Raw genomic sequence first — 7,916 nt, forward strand, 5'->3', positions numbered from 1 at the left:
TAACTTATAATGATACATGTCTTAAAAGAAAAATGTCTCCTATAAATTATTTCTCCTGTATGTCTTTCTGCTTAAGTTTGAATTGCTATGCGTTGTTTAGTACTTTCCATTCATTATTTTTGTCTCTTTATTCTTTTCTCCTTGGGATATAACTATCTAAAACTGGTAACTATAATATAGAATTATATAACTACCATCTAGAATTAGAGAAAGTTTTAGTGTTTTGCAACTGAGAAAGAAACTGATGATGGACAATGTTTATACTGCAAACTACAGCTATATAGAAACACTAGGTATTCAAATTTGGTAGAAAATAAGTCTAGTATTGTGATACATGTATGCAAGACTACAAAATTGTTCACACAATTGAAAGGGGCATTTATTGCCTAGGTAGATACATGAATGCTACAGTGGAGACATATTATTAAGTTCTTCATAATATTTACCATTGGGGCAGAGAGCACTTTGAATTACTGGGAATATTGCACGGTTTTAGCCTTTCTCTCAAGAGTGAACTTCATGTTTTTCTTCATTAGAGAGTGGAGCTACACTACGGAGAAGTAATTCCAAAGAGAGTTGAGTAGGACAACACATGGTAATATACTAGTTTTCTGTATTACAAATGTTCTTCTTAGCCCTTTCCATATAATAACTCATTTTAGCCTCCAAGCAATACCAGAAGATTGTATTTTTATCACCCCACTTTATGGATAAATAATGGAAGTACACTGAGGATAACAAGCTTGGTTTTATATAACTTTCATATTGCCTAGCTGTTTAAATATGTTTTATAGATGAAGTTGAAAGTGACAGCAGATGGTGGTTGGAGAGAATCCAATATTTTCCCTTTCTCCTTCATGTAATAGCAGTTTTTACTATCTTCTCCTCACTCCACACATTTACCCCACCCATCAGAATAATTTTCCGAGAAATTTAACTAATGAAGCTACTTTTACAAACATGTCCTTGGTGTATGTCTTTACATGTGAGACAGATTTAAGCCACATATTTATATAGTTGATCAACCATTTCTGTTCTATATTCTCATGAATATCTCCACTGCTTTTGCTCTTACCTTTTTTGTGTGTGTGTGCGGTACACGGGCCTCTCACTGTTGTGGCCTCTCCCGTTGCGGAGCACAGGCTCCAGACGCACAGGCTCAGCGACCATGGCTCACGGGCCTAGCCGCTCGCAGCATGTGGGATCTTCCCGGACCGGGGCACGAACCCGTGTCCCCTGCATCGGCAGGCGGACTCTCAACCACTGCGCCACCAGGGAAGCCCTGCTGTTAGCTTTATCATCCCTAGTTTTTAAGTGATGATTTAGAATGTGGACATTGATTATTAATGATTTCATTCTATAAGGACTCTAAAGGTGACATGAAGTATTGCCTCTTTATTTCAGAAGGAATGAAAAGGTTCTCAGCTAATTAGAGATTTTCTAAAGTTCTGATGATACTAAAGTCAAAAACAGGCATTATTTTTTATTTAAGAGTTTAAATACTCTTTATCAGCAACAATGGTTCAAAGCCATGATCACAGCAAATCTTGATGTTTCAAAGGGAAATAAAATTTCCCTTTCAAAAAGCAAATGCTAAAAACTAAAAATAAATAAAATAAAGTAAAATTTAGAAATTATGATCTGACATGATTTTTACCAATTTTAATCTGAAAATAAGTTAATATATAAACAAAATGTTGCATAACCATTAGATATAAAAGGAGAGTTTAAGGAAAATGAAAGAGATTTTATTCTTAAATTTTAAATTGGTAGTTTTTAAAAGTTATATATTTTAGTATATTGCAAAATGTTGAGGTAGCATATAAAACAACAACCTAGTGACTGGATGCTAAGTAAACTTTAAGTTCTTGGTAAAGAAAGAAAAAAAGATATTTTGATTTGAAATTTAAATAAAAATATGTACCATTTCATTTAGAAACCTCATAAGGCACATTTGGTTCCCCATGAAATGAAATACTTTATAAAATTTGCCTAACCAAATGTGTAACAGGATATTTGAACTACTATTTATTTTTTAAAACTTTTTATTTTTTAAAGACTATTTCACACATAATGATGCAGAGCCCTTTTAAAAATAATACTCTAGGTTTTTTATTTAAAACATAGGAACAGAGGCTTTCACTGAAAATCAACAGTCTTTACATTAGATAGTGTCTTGCAAGTAACTCTAAAACCACAGCAAAGAATATTAAATTTTTAACTTGGAAAGTTATTATGTATATAATTATTTTTACAGTGTGTGTCAGTTAACCATTTCTGGCTAACAAAATCTCAATGGCCTACAATTTATCGTTCATCCCTTCAATGGAGAGAACCAAATAGAGGTCATGGAGAGATGCAAATAGAGAGATGCAAAACATTGCTCTCTGTGGTGAATCTACCACAAAAGATACACAAAGGATAATATCAGAATATACTGGACAAATGGATGGTATTGCCAGAAATCCTCAAGTTGTGCATTTGTGATTGTAAGAATAAATGGAATTGATATAAAACAAAAGTGTTTTTTGTCCCAGAACACAAATAGTTATTTAATAAGTAATCAGCAAAATATGAACACATTACATTTAATTGTCATGTCTCCTTAGGCTCCTCTTGGTTGTGACAGTTTCTCAGACTTTTCTTGCTTTTGATGAATTTGACAGTTTTAAGGAGCACGTCAGATCCTTTGTAGAGTGCCCTTCAATAAGAGATTTTTCTGATGTTTTTCTACATGACTACATATGGATTTTTTAGTATAAAGACTACAGAACTCAAATGTCATTTTTATCACATCATATCAAGGGTACATGCAATCAACATGACAACACTTTTTTTTTTTTTTTTTGCGGTATGTGGGCCTCTCACTGTTGTGGCCTCTCCTGTTGAGGAGCACAGGCTCCGGACGCGCAGGCTCAGCAGCCATGGCTCACGGACCCAGCTGCTCCGCAGCATGTGGGATCTTCCCAGACCGGGGCACGAACCCGTGTCCTCTGCATCAGCAGGCGGACCCTCAACCACTGCACCACCAGGGAAGCCCTTTTCACATTTTTTTTTTTTTTTTTAACATGACAACACTTTTAATGTTGACCTTAATCATCAGGAATCGGTAGTGTTTGTCAGGTTTCTTCACTGTAAAGTTATTCATTTTCCCCCTTTATTTTTACTGCTTAGGAATATTTTGAACTTTGGATATACCAGTTTGTGTGTACAGTCACCCATTGAAGGACATCTTAGTGGTTTCCATTTTTTAGAGATTTTGAATAAAGCTACCATTTATACCATATAAATGTTCATGTGCAAGTATTATAAGGATACAAGTTTGCTGTGTATATACCTAGAAGCACTGTTGCTGAATCATAATGGTAAGACTATGCTTATTAATGTTATAAAAATCGATAAATTGTCTTCCAAAGTGGCTGTATGATTTTGCATCCTCTTTCCAAATGAACAAGAGTTCTTGTTCATCCACATCTTCACCAGCAACTGTTGTCAAGTTTTTTGAATATTAGACATTCTAATTGGTATATAGTGGTTCTGGGTCTATATTTCTTTGTACACACATTTACAGTGTCATTTCTCACATTTCATGGTATGTCTTTATTGTCTCCATTACTAGAGCCCCTTAGGGTAAGGTTTATATCTTATTCACCATAAGCTCTCAGTGTCTGACAAATAGTAGGTGATTATTTTTGTAATGAAGGCAAGATTGGATGAAAGAACAAAAGAATTGTGTCTAATAAATAAATTCAAACATGATCTGAGTAATTGAATGTGTTGAAGAATCAGACTGATAGTGATAATTTGTTTGGCATTATGTTAAAAGTTCATTACATTGGATCTGGCTTCTCCTGAAACCCAGCCCCCCCGCCAATTAATTTTCTTTTTAAAAATATTGTTCTTTGAAAAATGTTCCAATAATTCATTAGAACCATCTATTGAAAAATTAATTTCCAAACAAAAATTAATTTTGTCCCATATGTTAAAATTAATAGAGAAATGAATAGTATTTACTTTAAGAAAATAATTTTACTTCTTCCAGTCAGGTTTCAGTAACAAATATTTGAAGCCAGTAAACATATTTGAACAATATTAACTTTCAAATTTGGCATGTAACTGCTTAACTATGTATTATTTGTAGACATGGTGAGACAATATTAACAGTAAGTATATTGAGGGCAGTATATAAAAAATACATATAATGTTACAAACTAAATTGATACATATTTAGTGAATGATTTATTCATTTATTGTTCTTCACATTAGACTGTATTCCTTACATCAAATTTATTAAGGTATATAATTATCATTTCATAGACTATGAATTTAAGACCAGTGGAATTTAAGAAAGTTGACTAATATTACTTATTGGTTACAGTGTCAGGCCAGGATTTGAAGTTTCAGTAGGATTTATTTTATACTTCAGACTGACCATTCATATCAAATATATTTTTTATTATAGTTAATTAGTCTAAGCCAGTTAGTTTTTATTAAACTACCTATGTATAAAGTCCCTCAAAGATATAGCTATGTTATCTTATCTCCCATTACTGAATCACCTTGCTCTTTTGTAAGGCACCTTCCAGCAGAAATGTGATATAGATATCAAAATAAATGATGATGCAGAAAAAAGCTAAAGAGAGCAAATTTATCAGAATACACTATAGTCATACAAGGTGATTCATTTCCTGATTTTCCTTTTACTTCAGCTATAGTTACATTAGTTTTTCTATTGTACCCTGAGGGGTTTATAAGTTATTCTTGATGTCAATGCTGTACTTCCCACAGAGTCCCCGTTCTTTTAGAAATAAAATTAGAGAAAGTAGAAGAAAGTCACTCAAAGATTCTCATATTTGTGCTATGTGAAAATTTATTCTCTAACCTATCTCCTGCCTCTCTTGCCAAGATTGTGGACTTTCATACACTTTTTGCTGACTCCTTGAAACTTATATTCTTTTCTCCTGCTCTTTCTGAGATAGAATGTGGATGGATGTCTACTTCCAACAGTAAATCAGTTGCTCTATGCACAAAGAACATTTGTTCCAGTAAATATTTTTCCTTGATTCCTCAGCAAAGTGTGAGCCAAGAACTAAAGTCAGACCCATGAAATGACATGAGGTTGATGCCATTGGAATGTTTTATGTTGATTGAAAAATGTGGGAGACTAATGTTTCTTAGTGAATCAGTCAGAGAAATATTGATATAAGCCCTATTGTAAGACAACTACCAAGTTGATAAGAGAATAGAAGAGAAAAAAAATATTAAAAGGAAAGAACTTTTAAGAATTTTTAAGAATTTTAAGTTAATACAAAACTTTTTAAGAATTTTGTATTAACTGATGCTATGAGTTTGTTGATTTATAGAATTATGGGAAATTAGATTGGGATCATTCACTGATCCTTGCCTGATGGGTGAAATAAGTATGTCATTGTCATATTTTTTGAATAAACACAGTGTGGCTTTTGAACTGTGGCACCATAACGGAAGCATTAGAAAGGTTTTTGGATTTTTTGAAGGATGAGGTAAGATGTTAAAAATAATTTAAGTGACTCAGAAAAGACTTTATTCAGCTGATGCAAATCAGGAAGTACCTGAAGAGCAGGGGGCTCCCAGTGAAGCAGAGTCAGGATTTTTATGGGATAGCGATAAGTTGCATACCTGTCCTGGCAGTTTGGGCTTAGGTTGTTTTTTACTTTACCAAAGAAGTTGTTGTGGACCATTGCTGTTTCCACGTCCCTTGCTCAGAGCACCGATAACCATTGCAAAAATATTTTCTGAGAACTACTTTTGCAAACCTTACATTTAATCAGGTAATCTGGGTGGGGAAGGTAAATAGCAAAAAAAAAAAAAAAAAAGAAAAGGAGAGAGAAGGGCGCAAAGGTAGAAAGCAAAAGAGGAACTGGGACCCTCTACCATGTTTGATTTAATGATTTTACATTAAGTTTAATTTAATGTTTTAATGTAAGGTAAAATATACATATATATATTTTTTGCCTTAAAAATATATATAGCTTTCTTTGTTTCATTGTGTGTTTCTATATATGTATATCTCTCTCTCTCTATATATATATATATATACATACACACACACATGTAATCTGTGAAGGAAGGTACAGAGTTGAGAGGAAGGTACAGAATTTTCTCATATACTCCCTGCCCCCACTCATGCACAGACTCTTCTTATCAATATCCCCACCACAGTGGTACATTTGTACAACCTATGAACCTGCATCGACTCATTATTATTACACAATGCCCATAGTTTTCACTAGGGTTCACTCCTGGATTTGTATATTCAGGGTTCAGACAAATGTATAATAACATGTACCCACTATTACAGTATCATACAGAGTAGTTTCACTGCCTTGAAAATCTTTTGTCCTCTGCCTATTCATCCTTTCTTCTCCCCTAATCTCTGGCAACCATGCATCTTTCTAATGTCTTCACAGTTTTTCCATTTCCAGGTCACATAGTTGGAATCATGCCAAATGTAGACTTCTCAGATTGGTTTCTTTCACTTAGTGATATGCATTTAAGTTTTCTCCCTGCCGAGACTTCCCTGGCAGTCCAGTGGTTAAGATTCCAAGCTCCCAATTCAGGGGGCACAGGTTCAATCCCGGGTTGGGGAAGTAAGATCCCACATGCAGCTTGGCATGGCCAAAAAAAAGAAAAAAAGTTTTCTCCCTGTCTTTTCATGGCTTGATAGTTCATTTCTTTTAAAAGCTGAGTAATAGTCCATTGTCTGGAACTACTACAGTGTGTTTATCCATTCATCTACTGAAAGAAATCTTGGTTTTTCCCAAGTGTTGATGATTACATCTCTGTGCAGGTGTGGACCTAAGTTTTCAACTCTGTTGGGTAGATACCAAGGAGCATGATTGCTGGATCCTGTGGTAAGAGTATGTTTAATTTTGTAAGAAACTGGCAAACTGTCTTCTATAGTAGCTGTACCAGTTTGCATTTCCACCAGTAATGAGTGAGAATTTGTTTCTACAAATCCTCTCCAGCATTTGATATTGTCAGTGTTCCAGATTTTGGCCATTCTGACAGGTGCGTAGTGGTGTGTTCTTATTCTAACTTGCGTTTCCCTGCTAACAAATGATGTGGAGCACCTTTTTATATGTTTATTTTCCATCTGTACATCTTCTTTGGTGATGTGTCTATTAAGGGGTTTGGTCCATTTTTGGATTGGGTTGCTTGCCTTCTTATTGCTAAGTTTTAAGAGTTCTTTTGATGTTTTGGATACAAATCCTTTATCAGATATGTGTTTTGCAAATATTTTATCCCAGTTGGGGCCTGTCTTCTCACTCTTTCACAGAGCAGAATTTTTTAATTTTACTGAAACCCAGCTTATCATTTTTTTCTTTCATGGATCATGCCTTTGGTGTTGTATCTAAAAAGTTGCTGACAAACCTAAGTTCATCTAAAATTTCTCCTATGTTATCTTCTAAGAGTTTTAGAGTTTTACATTTTACATTAAGGTCTATGATCCATTTTGAATTAATACTTGTAAAGGGTATACGGTCTGTGTCTATTTTTTTTTTTTCTGCATTTGTCTAGGTGTTTCGGCATCATTTGTTAAAAAGACTATCTTTTCTCCATTGTATTGCCTTTGCTCCGTTGTCAAAAATCAGTTGATTGTATTTATGTGGCTCTATTTCTGGGCACTGTATTCTACTCTGTCTGTCTGTCTATCTGTTCTTTCGCCAGTAGCACACTGTCTTGATTTTGACAGCATTGCAGTAAGTCTTCAGTTTAATTCGATAGTGTCAGTTATCCAACTTTGTTCTTCTCCTTTACAATTTTGTTGGCTCTTCTGGGTCTTTTACCTCTCTGTATACACTTTACAATCAGTTTTCTTATTCCACAAGATAATTTTCTGGGATTCTGATTGGGATTGCATGGAATCCAGAGAT

The sequence above is a fragment of the Lagenorhynchus albirostris genome, chromosome 9 (genome assembly GCF_949774975.1).
Source record: "Lagenorhynchus albirostris chromosome 9, mLagAlb1.1, whole genome shotgun sequence".
Taxonomy (NCBI): Eukaryota; Metazoa; Chordata; class Mammalia; order Artiodactyla; family Delphinidae; genus Lagenorhynchus; species Lagenorhynchus albirostris.